Here is a 16,320-nt window from a genome sequence, read left to right as displayed (position 1 = left end):
ACACTAGAAGATAGAACGATCTTCTGGGGGGTTGTCAATGACTCCATTCAGATTGAAGATTACTATGCGGCCATCTATTTCAAAGGAGTATGTTCCTGAAAAAGCATCCAATTTGAATTTTGATGTCTTCAGGAATGGTGTTCCAAGTAGGATTGATGATGGCTTATCTGAATCATTGTGGGGCATCTCCAAGATATAAAAATCAGTGGGAAATGTGAGCCCTTTAATGTTCACCAAAACATCTTCAGCAACTCCAGCCACTGTAATAATGCTTTTATCTGCTAACACAAAACGAGCTGCCGACCTTTTTAAGGGAGGGAGCCTCAAAACATCATATATAGACAAAGGCATTATACTGACACATGCTCCTAAATCACACATGCAATCATAAATTACTACACCACCAATAGTACAACTAACTATGCAAGGACCTGGATCACTACATTTTTCAGGTAATCCTCCCATTAAAGCAGATATAGAACTACCTAAAGGAATAGTTTCTAATTCATTAATTTTGTCTTTATGGATACATAAGTCTTTTAGAAACTTTGCATATTTAGGTACCTGCTGAATAACATCAAAAAGGAGAACAGTTACCTCAACCTTTTTGAATATCTCTACCATTTTAGGATCGGGTTCCAGCTGCTTCCTGGGCTTCCTTGCAAGTTGTGGAAATGGAATAGGAGTAGTGTTTTCTGTGGTGCCTGCGCCTTTTGGTGCTTCCTCCTGTGGTTGAGCTGTTTCTTCTTCAGCTCTGTTCTGTATATCCTCTTCCTCTTCAACATCTTCGATTTCTACCACCTCTTCAGCTGAGGCGTATTTTGGTGAGCTTGGTTCCTCATGATTCCTCTCCTGCAGTGTGGTTCCGGACCTCAGGGTGATGGCATTAATGCCTCCCTTTGGATTGGGTAATGGTTGAGAGGGGATTCCAGTGGTGCTTGAAGGTTGGTTACTAGAATTTTGTGCTGATCCAAAATGTGTCATAAAAGCTTGCAGAGTAGAGGTGTGACCATTCAGACTGGCATTAATACTATTCATGATGTTGTTTTCCATGGTCTGTTGTCTTTTCTCAAAAGATTGTAGTAGATCTTCATTAGAAGATAACGAAGAATGAGTAAATTGAGAGGTCTGCTGCTGATTGTTCTGTGGTCCTTGGTTCTGCCTCAGGTGAGGTGCTCTGTAAGGTTGATTTTGCTACCTGTTGTTGTTATTGTTCCACCTCTGATTTCCCTGATTATCTCTGCCTCCTCTGTTATTGTTGTCCCTCCAATTCTGGTTTGAATTGTCCTGCCATCCATGGTTATTATTTCCACTTTGATTGTACCCTTGGTTGGGGCGGTCATAGAAGTTGTGAGTGGATGCCACCATGTTGTCTTCTTGTTGGAGCTGCGGGCATTCATCAGTGTAATGGCTATAATCAGCACAGATTCCACAAATTCTTTGTGGGACTAGTTGTTGGTTTTGCTGTGGTGGAGGAGGTTGAGCTTGCTGAGCTTGTTGATTCAACTGCATTTGCTTCAGCAAGTTGGTCATTTCACAGATGCTTTGAGTTAGAGCAGCAATCTCTCTGCTAGAAGATACTTCTGCAACAGCTTTTGAACGGCCTTGCTTCTGTCTATGGTTCCTAGTGGATTCAGCTAAATCACTGATCAATTGCCAAGCTTCATCAGTGGTCTTGTACTTCTTCATAGACCCATTGCTGGCACTTTCCAGTGTGGTCTTATCTTGGGGACTCATACCCTGTGCAATATAGCTGAGTAGCACGATCTTGTCAATCATGTGATGGGGGCATGCTTTCAGAAGATTATTGAAGCGCTCCCAGTATTCAAAGAGAGTCTCATTGTCATCCTGAACAATTGTGGAGATATCCTTCCTCAGTTTATCAGTAACTTCAGATGGAAAGAATTTCTCCAGAAACTCCTTTCTGAGTGTATCCCAGTTGGATACATTTGCTAGAGGTTGAGTGTAGTACCACTCTCTTGCTTTTCCCTCAAGAGAAAATGGAAAAGCTTTCAGTAGAATTGAATTTTCATCAGTGCCATCACGCCTGACAGTAGAACAGGCTGCCTGAAAATCTCTCAAGTGCTTGATAGGCTCTTGAGAAGGTAGGCCATGAAACTTGGGCATCAAATTTAGCAGTGCAGTCTTTATTTCAAAATCTGTAGCTACCGCTGGATGATGCGCTTGAAACGGTTGCATTGTAAAATCAGGGGCTCCTTCCTCCTGGATGGTAACTCTCCTAGCTGCCATGTTTTCTGCACGTAAAACAACCGAATCAGTAGAACGGGGGCTGGTTTCTTCCTCAGATTCACTTTCAGATCCGCCCTCAAAGCAGGCTAACCGACGCTGTTCTCGCCTTATTCGTGAAATTGTCCTTTCAATTTCAGGATCGAATATTAGCAAGCGTGGATCAGGAAGTGAACGCGTAATTTGACGGAAGAAACATGCAGCTCATAGTAGCAAAATAAAATAAAATGCAAATAAATAAATTCTAATTAATAAAATTAGCACTCTATTGCAACTCCCCGGCAACGGCGCCAAAAATTGATGAGACGCAGAAGCTGGTGAATTAAAAATTATTAAAATGGTTACGTTGCAAGTATAGTTCTTAACTCACCGAAAATCTGCCTATCAATTTAGAAGTATGTCACAGAGAGTTTGAATTAAAAATTACTGAGAGTTTTAAGTCCCAGGTCGTCTCGCAACGAGTTGCAGAAAAGTGTGCTATTTTATTAATCAGATGTTCAAAGAAGTTGAGTTAAGTAAATTGGAATTTAAATTGAGGAAATTTAATTAATATGAGTAAAAGCCTTGACTGGGAGTTGATTGGTTGGAATTTCTACTATTGATGGAGTGATTGTAAGATTAATTTATAATTAATGGTTGTTCTGGTTGGTTATCCTTTACTAGGTAAGGGAAAGTCAAACAAGTTGGAATGCCAAATCTGTTCACAAGTTGCAACCCACTTAGTTCAAAGGGATTGGCGTTGGTGACAGGATAGCAATCCAACATTTAACCCAATTACAAATTTTTCCTTCAATCCTTCCAACTCAAGAGTTCCTTTTAATCAACTCTCCATCAAGTAAAGAAACTACTCACGCATTGTAAATAATAATTCCATAGCACATGAAAGGGAATTAAAAGAAGACATGATTATTGGAATTGAAATTGAATTAAAAAGAAATAATCCTTGCATTAATTAATCATAAAAGCATTCAAATAACAAAATTGAACAAAACAAAGAACATGGAAGAATGGAACCAAGTTAAGAAAACGAACTAGAATGACGAAGTCTTGATGATGAAATAACTCTTCTCAATGTTCCAATGCTAAGATCAATTGAAAATTAAAAATTCTAAAACCTAGAGAGAAAAACCTAAGAGAGTAAAACTAGATCTAAAACTGTCTCCGAATGAATGTGTTGTTTGTTTCTGCATATTCTCTGACTCTAGTCTGCTGTTCCGGAACGAGAACTGGGTCGAAATAGGGTCCAAAATCGCCCCCAGCGAATTCTGCAGATTATGCAGATCGCACATGTCACACGATCGCGTCATCCATGCGGACGCGTCACTTGCGCTTTTCCTCACCACGCGTTCGCGTCGTCCACGCTACCGCGTCGCTTGGGCTTTCCAATCCGCGCGGCCGCATGAGCCATGCATCCGCGTCACTGCGATTTGCTCTCCTTTGCGCGGTCGTGTGAGTCATGTGACCGCGTCACTTCTCGCTGGTTATCTCCTCAAATTCTTGTGTTTCTTCCATTTTTGCTAGCTTCTTTCCCAATCTCCAACTCATTCATGCCCTATAAAATCTGAAACACTTAACACACAGATCACGGCATCGAATGGAATAAAGGATAATTAAAATTAAATAATTAAAGTCTCTAGGAAGCAGTTTTTAAACATGTAATAAATTCCGGAAAGAAATCTAATATGCATGCTAATTTAATGAATAAGTGGGTAAGGATCATGATAAAACCACATAATTAAACACAATATAAACCATAAAATAGTGGTTTATCACCCCCTCACGGAGCACTTAGCCTAAGGATGCAATAAACCCTGAGAAAAAAAGGGAGGTTCAAAGAATAAGGATCTCATAGGATGCAATCAAGCAAGTATTCAAGAGCATGATAAGGACCTGGAGACCAGTAAGGGAATGAACCTAAGTTGCTATGCATGAAACCCCAGAAACCAAGAACTTTACTTCTATAATAAGAACCTATTTCTCTTGTTCTTTCATTCATCATTCTGATGTTTCAGTACTTGCTTAGGGCCAAGCAAGCTTTAAGTTTCGTGTTGTGATGCCAGGGCATTTTGGTCAGTTTCACTGACCTTTTCTTTACTGTTTTAGGGTAGTATCATGCATTTTCTTAGTAAATAAGCAAGTTTTGGGTAGAAATACACACACATGTTGATTCAAGCAAATATTGCAAACTTTACATGATTTCATGAGAATTATGCATGAATTGAATGACAAATTGGATAATGCATGATCTCATGACTTGGAATATAGCTTTGATGCACTTTATTTGCTTGATTTCAGGACAAAGGAAGCAAGGAAGAGCCACGTTAGTAGCCATGTAGTCCAATTAACGTGACCACTAACGTGGAATGGGCATAAGCTTGAAGCGTTAATGAGAAAAGTGATTGCCAATAATGCCTTCGAAGCCATCATAGCCCACGTTAGTTGCCACGTTAGTTATATTAACGTGGGAGCTAACGTGGAGGAAAAGGGAAGATCCAACGTTAGTGGTAAAAGTGAATACCACTAACGTTCCCAAAGGGCACAATTGGCCACGTTAAGAGTCACGTTAATTACATTAACGTGAACTCTAACGTGGGAGGAGCAAGGAATCGCCAACGTTAGTGACATTCACCTTTGTCACTAACGTTGGACTAAGCCAATATTGCCCACGTTAGTTGCCACATTAATTACATTAACGTGGAAGCTAACGTGGAAAAAAGAAATGATGGGCCAACATTAGTGACACTCACCTTTGTCACTAGCGTTGGAGATGGCAATCACCACCACGTTAGTGGTCACGTTAATGCAATTAACGTGAGGCACTAACGTGGGAAGAAGAGGCGTTTGAAGTGTTAGTGACAAAGGTAAGTTTCACTAACGCTCTCGAAGCTTAGGCATGCCCACGTTTAGGGTCACGTTAGTTATACTAACGTGAACTCTAACGTGGGGAAAAATGGCAATAAGTAACGTTATTGGAAAAGGTGAATGCCAATAACGTTTGCGAAGGACCAAGAGGCAACATTAGTGGTCACGTTAGTGCCACTAACATTGAAGTTAACGTGGATCGTTTTTGGCTTGGAACGTTAGTGAAAAAGGTGATCGTCACTAACATTCTCGAACCCACATTTTCACTTAACGTTAACACCACTAACGTCCTAACTAAAGCCCATGCCTAACTCACACTTTTTCTGCAAGCAAAGCTGAGCCCACTGAAGACTATAACTGTTTCAACTCAAGATCAAAGGCCCATATCCAAGACTTGAAGAGCCAACTAGAAGATCAGAAGAGTAGTATATATAGGAGTAGTTTTGAACTAGTAGGAAGCTTTTTGGGCATTTTGGAGAACTACACTTTGTATATTTTACTTTCTCTGCAACCTCTATTTTGATTTTTTAGAATGTACTTTTCATTTATGCTTTCCATTCCCAGAGCTATGAAAAACTAAACCCCTTTCATTGGGTTAGGGAGCTCTATTGTAATTTGATGGATCAATAATAGTTTTCATTATTCTTCTTCTTTCTTTTCTCTTGATTTTGATGGAAAAGAAGCTATTCATACTCGGATCTCTTCGGAACCTTGGAAGAGGAATGAAGAGATCATGCTAGAAATGCTTTCTCATGTTTGACCAAATTGGGGTTCGGATGGATATAGTGACATATAATCCTACCAACACTTTGATTTGGGAATACATGTGGTATAATCAGTGATGTTACTTCATCTCTTCTCATGAGCAATTAGACCAAGAAATTGGCTATTGATCAAGATTTGAGAGATTGAATTACCAAGGAATTGGAATCCAATCACTTAAGATTGCCAAGGAGATCAATGAATGCATTGATTGAGGAAGAGATGAAAATGAACTTGATCCGGAGAATACATCTCCTGAGCCCAATGAATTCCCTATTTCTAATCTTACCCATTCTCTTTACTTTTTGCCACTTACTTTTATGCTCATCCTCCCAATTCCCCATTTAAGATTCTGCAATTTACTTTCCGCCATTTACATTCTGTTCTTTATTTCCAGCATTTACATTTTCTGTTATTTACCTTCTCGCCATTTAATTTCCTGCAAATCTCAACTCAAATTCTGCTTAGCTTAACTAGAACATTCCTCTAATTAAAGTTGCTTGACCAATCAGTCCCTGTGGGATTCGACCTCACTCTATTGTGAGTTTTTACTTGACGACAATTCGGTATACTTGCCGAGGGAAATTTGTTGAGAGACAAGTTTCCGTGCATCAATGAGCGGGACTTAGTAGGTTTTTGCTTCTGAATAGTTTTGGCATCTCACTATCCATTGAAACTCAGAAATGTTGGTCTCTTTAGGATCTTAGGATCCAGATGATATTATTGACTCTCCTAATTTAGTTCTTTTTTATTCTTGAACACGGCTTTTAGAGTCTTGTCCGTGACCCTAAGCACTTTGTTTTCCAGTATTACCACCGGATACATAAATACCATAGACACTTTAACTGGGTGAACCCTTTCGGATTGTGATTAAGCTTTGCTAGAATCCCCAGATAGAGGTGTCCAAAGTTCTTAAGCACACTCTTTGGATCTTTGGATCCTTTTACCCTTGCCTTTTGGTTTAAAGGGTTACTGGCTTTTTCTGCTTTTTATTTATTATTTTTTTTCTTTCGCCATTTTTTTCACATGCATATATATATATATATTATTTTTTCTTTTGCAACATGCTTTTTCTTTCTCTTTTTGCTGCTTTTTCTTGCTTCAAGAATCAATTTTTGGATTTTTCAGATTACCAATAATACTTCCTTTTTCATCATTCCTTCAAGATCCAACATTCTAAAATTCCAACTTCAAATATGCACTATTTATTCATAAATTCAGAAATCAAAAGCAATGCCACCACATCAAGATAATTGAACTATTCTTATTATAAACTTGAAATTCATGTATCTCTCGATTCTTTTCATATAAAATTTTCTTTTTAAGCAAGGTGAGAGACATATGGAACATTTTATAGCCTTAAGACATAGATGATCATGCAACAAGAACAAAAGAACAGATAATAAAACATAATAGAAAACAGAAAAAAGTAACATGAGAAAAGAGAATTAAGAGAATCAATCCACCTTAGTGATAGCGGCTATTTGACAGGCTCCGAAGGGTGTATTGGTAAAGATTTTCTCCAATAAAACCACGTTGCAAGTATAGCTCTACCAACAACAATCCTCGGGGGTCAAATTTAGAGAGGGATTTGGTTGTCACAAGTTCAACCCCAATAGAAATAATCGAAGTATTCAAACCTCGGGTCATCTCACAAGGGATAGGCAAACATGTGCTTCAACATTGGTTAGAAATCCGGGGTTGTGAGTTATGAGGATGAAAATAAATGGGAATCTTAACAAGCAAGTAATCTTAAATTGCAACAAACTAATTCAACTATCTAAGCAAAACATGAGCAATTCCAATGAACAAGCAACATTCCACTTAATTCTATTATAAACCAAGCAAGTAACTGTAACTAAAGCAGATAATTTGGGAAAATTGGTTTTCAAATATGAATAATAAAAGAAACTCTTGGCTAGGCATGGGAATTGGGGTCATGATCCTTGTCTAACAACCGTATCTTGACAATTATGAGGAACCAAGCTCATTAAGTCTACCCTCAAAGTCTTAAGTACATGATATCTACTCCTAGACTTGAAGTACGTCAAATGGCTTTGATCACATCAACCCATAAGTCCCAACCTACCTACTAATTGGATTAGTAGTGGGTTGGCGTCAATGAGTATCAAATTGACCACCAAGGGCTCCCAAATCATCAAATTCATTAGACCTAATGACTCATGTTTACCCAATTCCCTTGACCTAGGCCAAGAGTAAAGAAGACTACTCCAAAATCAAAGTAAACAATTCATTGAACACTTGGTAAGCATTAACAAAAGACATGTTCAAAATAGCAATTAAATTGAAATCTACAAGTACCCACTAACAATTATCAACATACAATCATCCAAACAACAAAATTAAACATAGAAATCATCAATGTAACATCAACAAGTCAAGATTCACAACATTCATGAAATGGGTATAAAATGACAATTGACAAGAATTCATAAAACTATCACTAGATATAAGCAAAATTGTAACAAGGAATTCAAATTGAACAATTAAAACTAGTAATTAACAAGATCCAATTCATAAATCAACAAGGGAATATCAAATTAAAACTAGATCTAGTGAGAAACAACGATTTCTCTCTCTAGAATAACCAAAGAACCAAAAATTAGCTAAAATTATGTCTTAGTGTAAAAATGATTGATCCCCCCTTTCCCCTAGCATCTTTGGGTCTTTTCCATACAGAAACAGCTTGACATTGGGCCTGATGAGCCTCAGAAATCGCCAGGCATGATTTCCTTTAATGAGGTCACGTGCAGCTTCCCACGCGTGCGCGCCGATTGCTTTTGCGATCCACGCGTGCGCGCCAAGTGCGCGTGCGCGTCGATAGAAATCTTCTGATCCACGCGGATGCGTTTATACTTGCGCGCCGCTTCCAGCCAATCCCATCCACGCGTCCGCGTGGAGTGCGCAAGCGCGCCGATGCTGCTTTTTCCAAGATTTCAATTTTTCATGTTCCTCCCTCTTTGTACATGCTTTCTCCCTCTATTCTAAGTCATTCTTACCCTATAATTCCTGAAATTACTCAACAAATACATCACGGCATCGAATGGCAATAGAAGAGGATTAAAATATGGCAATTTTAAGGCAAAATAAGCATGTTTTCCATCATGGAGCAATATTGGGAAGTGAACACAAAACCATGCATTTCTTGCGAATAAGTGTGAGAAATATTGATAAAATCCCCCAAAATAAGCACAAGATAAGCCACAAAATCGGGGTTTATCAAATCTTCCCACACTTAAACCAAGCATGTCCTCATGCTTAAAATAAAAAGGCTAAAGATCATGACGGGAAAGGGTTTATGAAATGCAAACTACCTAAATGGATACATGCAACTAATGTAAAATCATCTACCTACTTGGTCAAGAGTAAATCTAACCTCCAAGAATACATGTGGGCATATAGGGTGAAAATAGTATGTGATTCATGAATCCTACCAAATTGAACATCACCATGGAATGCATATGACTTGCTAAACGAACGCTTGTGAAAGCCGGGAACAAGCATTGAGCATCGAACCCTCACCGGAAGTGTATCCGCTCTATTCGCTCAAGTGTATAGGGTTCGTCACTCAATCTTCTCCTAATCATGCTTTCCAAGATTTGTCTTTCATCTAATAATCAACAATTACTTAATGCATGCTTACAAGTATCATGAGGTCTTATTCATGGGTTGTAATGGGGCTAGGGCGAAGGTAAGGATGTATATGGCCAAGTGGGCTTAAAATTTGAGTCCTTGATCAACCTAGGATCCACTAGACACATAAAACAACCTATACAACTACAATACATTACCTAGCTACCCTTGAGTTTTACTCTTTTTGCATACTCATGCATTCTTTTCAATTCACACCCTTATGCATTGTTTTTGTTACTTTATCTTGGGGCATCTTTGTCCCCTTTCATTGCTTTCTCTCTTTTATTTTTTATTTTTTTATTTTTTTTATTATTATCCCCTTTTTCTTGGGGTTTCTTTGTGAACAAAAGTTTCACTGCATACAGTTTCATCATTCAACACATGAGTATGTTCCCAAATCCTAGAATTTTTCAATTACACTACAATTACACACCTATATATCTACCCGAATTTCCCAAGTATACCCTCCTATTTGAATGACACACATCCTAACTTACCTAAGCTAATCAAGGATTCAAATTTAGGGACATTCATGGTTTTTAACTTAGGGTTGTTTATGTGCTCTATTTAAGAACAAAAGGGTTTATCATGAGCTCAAAATTGGTTAGCAACGGTAGATAAAAGGGTTAAGGCCATTTGGGAAAAGTGACTGTTGAAATGATGGCCTCAATGATGTAAATGCACTCATACACCAAGCAATGGACATATAGAATCAAACAAAGCAAGACTCACAATCATAGAGAGAGATATGCACACAAGAATGGAAATAATGGTTAAAAGATGTAACCATGCAATAGGCTCAAAAATTTCATGCTTGTGTTCTTAACTCAATCATTATGTTCCAAAATACATTCTTAAAGCAAGTTTACTACAAAAAAAAATTTTAGAATTTTGGTAGGTCACCTAGGACACAGTTTCTTGAAAAGGAAGTTATTGTTTTGACCAAGTAACTCTATAGAAACTAACTATCATGCAAGGGTATTTACAAGCAAAACTAACTACACATGCAATATATTAACTTCTAAGCAAAAGATAAATCCATGGGTATTGAGGGGAAGAGAATGTTACCCATGGAGATCGGTCGAACGACCTCCCCACACTTTAGAAATTAGCACGGTCTTCCGTGCTACGAATAATACGCAAGGGACGGTCAGGACCGGAACCTTCACTATCCCCATCATCAGAGCTCCCATCACTTCAGTTTGAGGTGGATGTGAATATTTCGGGTTCCTCCATGCTGGGGGTAACACAACGCAGAAGCTTCTTGATGTAAGTGTACCGGCGGTGGTTGCGCCGCTCATATCTATCAAGCTTCCGGTGAAGATCTTCTATCCTTTGATGTGTGGATCGAAGTGGTGGTGATGATGAGCTAGAAGGAAAAAGAAGTGGCGGGGCCATGTCGAGGCTTGGTTTGCTCATGGGAAGGTGTAGGTATTTCCCGCTTGGGACCACATCGCCCTTAGCCGGAACTATGATCTTTTTGTCCTTGGCTTCCCAAGAAACACCCATAGCAGCAACTAAGTCATACACCAATACTGGAAATGGCAAATTACCCCGGTCGTGAACTTGACTCATCGCTTGCTTGACAAGAAGCAGAATATTCATCGGCTTCTCCGTGAGAACACACCAAACAAGCAAGGCGAGGTCTGCCGTGAGGGACGACTTGTGGGTCCTAGGTAGCACATAGTGGGATAGGATCTGGGCCCAAGCTCTAGCTTCCACAGTAAGGAAGCGAGCGTCAATGCTCTTGGGCCTCATCCGGAGTCGACCTTGGGTCCAAAATGTCCCTAGCTCAGCAATGACTCGGAGAATCGAGTCCCAATTGAATCCATACTTCTCTCGCTGATGTAAGACTTCTTGGTAGCCATCCATGTCACTTGGCACTGGTAGGACATTAAGCACTTGCTGAATAGCCTCTTCTGAAACCGAGACTTACTTTCGGCGCATGTATACCGATTGAAGAGAGGGAAGATGGTAGTTAGTGTAGAATTCTCCCACCCAAGAGAGGTTGATTTCCCTTGGTTTCCTCAAAAGAAACTCCCATCCTCGCTGTTCAATGCGGGGCAAAATATAAGGAGCGACCTTGTCCGGCGGAGCGAGTAGATGCTCAGGATGATAGTTCCTTACAGCTATGGAGGGGAACATAAGTTCACAAAAGCGGTTGGTGAACCTTGAGGAATCTTTTGCCGGTTTGCCCTTGTCATTCTCATCAAAAGGAGCGGGTGTCTTCCCTTTCTTAGATAGGGGTTTGGCTCCTAATGAAGAGCGCGCCTTAGAATTTGACTTTTGGGGTGCCCTTTTTGCGGCCGGTTTCCTTGAAGCTATCTTCTTGCCTTTCTTGGTGGCTATCCTGAAAAGGAAGAGAAGGAAGGAAAACATTAAACCCAAGAATCAATTTGACAAAAAAATGCAAGTGACTTGTGGTGCCCATGATGAATGTAAAAGCAAGGGTCACAACACTTGGCATGGGATGCAAGAGGAAGTAAAGCATGCAATGGCATGAGAAGAGTAGTCTCAAGCATCCATAATAAAGAGCAAGTCATGTTCAATTAATATCTAATTGGCAAGTATAAACTTTAAGCACACAAATTAGACTCAATGCATTTAAGAGAAAGTAAGTGAATGAGGAGGGAGCACCAATTTGAAAAATCTATAACTAAAATGAACCAAAATGGTATATGTACATTTCCTCGAACACTTGGCGTGCAATAATCAAGCAATGAACAATTATGAGATATTAAACCAATTCAAAGCCCAAAATGGAACATCAATCATCACATAAACATCACACAATGGGAAAGATAAGAAAAAGAATGACAAAAGATCTATTAATGCAAATTAAGCTCAAATTCAACATCCATGGAGAAATAAGGAAAAAGGAAAGGTAAGCAAACAAAAAGCAAGAAACATCATCATGCAAGTAAAAGGGAAACTAAGTAAAGTAATAAGAAGCATCTAACTAGAGGAAATAATGCAAGAGAAAATAAAGAAGAGAAGTAGAAGAATTGAAACCTTGAAAAGTATGAAGGAACAAGGTTGAATCTTCTTTTGTGAAGATGAGAAAGAAAATGGGAGAGGTGTAGTGCCACCGGAAAAGTTGGTTGTCGCCGGTGAGTGGCTGGAGACAGTGGTGGGGGGGTAGGGAATAAGAAGAGGGGAAGGGAGATGATGGGGGGGAGAAGGAAAAAAAACTAAGAAAGAAAAGGGTTTGAGAGAAAGAAAAACAGGGCAAGGCGCGAAGTATAAAACTGACTCGCGCAACCGGCGCGCGCGCGCAAGGTGCACTGGCGCGTCGGTGAGGATGCTAGCAGAGGACGCGTGTGCGTCAGTGGCGCACGCGCGCGAGGGGAGTTGTGCCTTAGGCACAGAAGTGGCACAAAGTTAGCTCAAGTCTCTGGTTTTTGTACCAGAGTGAATCAGTGAGGCAGGTGCGCGGACGCGCACCTTGCGCGGACGCGTGCTTGAGGTATTCCGCAACTGGCGCGGATGCGCACAACGCGCGAACGCATCATTTTTGGCACAAGGTTGGCCCAATTGTGGCACAACTCTCTGGATTTTGTACCAGAGAGTCCACATATCTCCATCGGCGTGCGCGCGCACCGTGCGCTGGTGCGTCGATGGTTAATTTGCAAGGGTGCGCGCAGGCAGCATGTACGCGAACGCGTCGGTGCCTGGCGCGAGTTGGGCACAAAGTGGTCATGACTCTCGGGTATTTGGCCCAAGAGTGAAATTTTGCCACTGGCGCGCACGCGCACTGTGCGCTGGTGCGTCGGTGCCTTTCTTCAAAGAAATATTTTTGTTTTCTTTATCTTTTTCACATCCTATCTATATGAACATTCTACCTATCCAACAAAAGCAACAAAGATAGCATTCCTATGCACTCAATCAATCATCAAAAGATCACAAAATTCACAAAAAACTAAAGATATGAACAAGATGGTATAAACAAGGAAGATCTTACCACGGTGGGGTGCCTCCCAACAAGCACTTTTCTTTAACGTCCTTAAGTTAGACGGTCCTTTTCTTAAGCTTCCTCTGTCCTTGGTGTATCCTCCAATATATACACCTCTAACTCTCTTGGGGGCTTGCAACCATGATACTTCTTCACTCTATGTCCATTCACTTTGAAAGTTGTTTCACTCTTGGGATCAAACAATTCCACTACTCCGTAGGGCTTCATCTCCTTCACCTTGAAAGGTCCTTCCCATCTAAAACGGAGCTTGCCAGGCATAAATTGGAGCCTTGAGTTGTAGAGGAGGACCTCATCACCTTCTTGAAAGTCCTTCTTCCGGATGTGATGGTCATGAAATGCCTTAGTCTTTTCCTTGTAAATTCGGGCATTCTCATATGACTCGTTCCTCAAACACTCAAGCTCTTCTAGTTGTAACTTCCTAGCTTCACCCGCCTTGGCTAAATTCATGTTGCACTGCTTTACCGCTCAATAGGCTCAATGCTCAATCTCCACCAAAAGGTGGCACGCCTTACCATAGACGATCTGGAAATGACTCATCCCTATCGGAGTCTTGTAGGCCGTTCTATACGCCCATAGTGCATCTCCTAACCGGAGGCTCCAATCCTTTCTTTGTGGATTGACCACTTTCTCCAAGATTCTCTTGATTTCCCGGTTGGACACTTCTGCTTGTCCATTTGTTTGCGGATGATAAGCAGTAGCAACCTTATGCGACACTCCATAGCGCTTGAGCAATGCTTCTACCTTCCTGTTACAAAAGTGGGATCCTTGGTCGCTCACGATTGCTCGTGGCGACCCATAACGGCATACAATGTGATTCCTAATGAAAGAAACAACGGCATTGGCGTCGTCAAGGCGGGTAGGTACGGCCTCTACCCACTTTGACACGTAGTCAACCGCTAACAGAATATACAGATACCCACTAGAGTTGGGAAACAGTCCCATAAAGTCAATGCCCCATACATCAAATATCTCATAGAACAACATAGGTTGCTGAGGCATTTCATCCCTTTGGGATGCGTTTCCTGACTTCTCACAATGATGGCAAGACACACATAACCGGTTAGCATCCCTGAATAAGGTTGGCCACCAGAATCCACAATCCAACACTTTTTTAGCAGTCCTTTGTGGGACAAAGTGGCCACCACATTCGGACGAATGACAAGCTTCAAGAATTGGTTGGAATTCAGACTCCGGGACACATCTTTGAATTACTTGGTCTACGCCTCTCTTCCACAAGTGAGGGTCATCCCAAATATAGTATTTGGAATTACTCCTCAACTTGTCCCTTTGATTTTTTGAAAAGTTGGGAGGGAAGATTCTTGCAACCAAGTAGTTCGCCATTCGGGCAAACCAAGGAAGGCTATCCGACATAGCATGCAAACTATCCAATGGGAATAAGTCATTGATCGGAAATGGATCAATTTTTAAATTCTCAATGCGGCTTAAATGATCTGCAACCAGGTTTTGAGATCCACTCCGGTCCCTAATCTCAATGTCGAATTCTCGCAAAAGCAAGATCCAACGTATGAGTCTAGGCTTTGACTCATTCTTTGTCAATAAGTACTTTAAAGCTACATGATCCGTGTATACCACTATCTTTGAACCTAGCAAATAAGATCTGAATTTATCTAAAGCATGAACAATAGCTAGGAGTTCTTTTTCAGTAGTGGTATAGTTGGATTGTGCCGCATCTAATGTCTTAGAAGAGTAAGTGATGAGCGGATAATTTATACGCTTTTTGGCATTGTTTTTAGTATGTTTTTAGTATATTTTAATTAGTTTTTATTATATTTTTATTAGATTTTAAATAAAAATAACTTTTCTGGACTTTACTATGAGTTTGTGTGTTTTTCTGTGATTTCAGGTATTTTCTGGCTGAAATTGAGGGACCTGAGCAAAAATCTGATTCAGAGGCTGAAAAAGGACTGCAGATGTTGTTGGATTCTGACCTCCCTACACTCTAAGTGGATTTTCTGGAGCTACAGAAACCCAATTGGCGCACTATCACTTGCGTTGGAAAGAAGACATCCTGGGCTTTCCAGCAATATATAATAGTCCATACTTTGCCCAAGATTTGATGGCCCAAACAGGCGTTCCAAGTCAGCTCAAGAATTCTGGCGTTTAACTCCAGAACTGGCACAAAAGCTGGAGTTAAACGCCCAAAGTGACACAAAAGTTGGCGTTTAACTCCAAGTAAAGACTCTACACATGGAAGCTTCAATGCTCAGCCCAAGAACACACCAAGTGGGCCCGGAAGAAGATTTCTGCATTAATTACCTATTTCTGTAATCCTAGGCTACTAGTTTTCTATAAATAGGACCTTTTGCTATTGTATTTTCATCTTTGGATTATCTTTTGATCCCTTGATCACGTTTTGGAGGCTGGCCTCTCGGTCATGCCTAGACCTTGTTCTTATGTATTTTCAACGGTGGAGTTTCTACACACCATAGATTAAGGTGTGGGGCTCTACTGTTTTTCATGAATTAATACAAAGTACTATTGTTTTTCTATTCAACTCAAGTCTATTTCTTCTCCAAGATATTCATTCGCTCCCAAGAACATGATGAATGTGATGATTATGTGACACTCATCACCATTCTCACCTATGAACGCGTGACTGACAACCACTTCCGTTCTACATGCAAACAAGCTTGAATGTGTATCTCTTGGGTTTCTAATCTAATATTAGAACCTTCGTGGTACATACTAGAATTATTGGCGGTCATTCTTGAGATCCGGAAAGTCTAAACCTTGTCTGTGGTATTTCGAGTAGGATCTGAGAAGGGATGATTGTGACGAGCTTCAAACTCGCGATTGTTGGG

At 40.3% G+C, this 16,320-nt stretch overlaps 1 non-coding gene across 1 annotated transcript; it reads left to right on the top strand.

Annotated features, from left to right (window-relative positions):
* Positions 1 to 1,773: 1,773 nt before the first annotated feature.
* Positions 1,774 to 1,881, top strand: LOC148577958 (small nucleolar RNA R71). The gene has a single exon (XR_015903101.1). It is a non-coding gene; the product is annotated as a small nucleolar RNA R71 (small nucleolar RNA).
* The last annotated feature ends 14,439 nt before the right edge of the window (positions 1,882 to 16,320 follow it).

Source organism: Arachis ipaensis, chromosome B1 (assembly GCF_059453495.1).
Source record: "Arachis ipaensis isolate K30076 ecotype BB chromosome B1, ASM5945349v1, whole genome shotgun sequence".
Classification (NCBI taxonomy): Eukaryota; Viridiplantae; Streptophyta; class Magnoliopsida; order Fabales; family Fabaceae; genus Arachis; species Arachis ipaensis.
The sequence above is the reverse complement of the archived record's forward strand: the minus strand, read 5'-3'. Positions and strand labels throughout refer to the sequence as shown.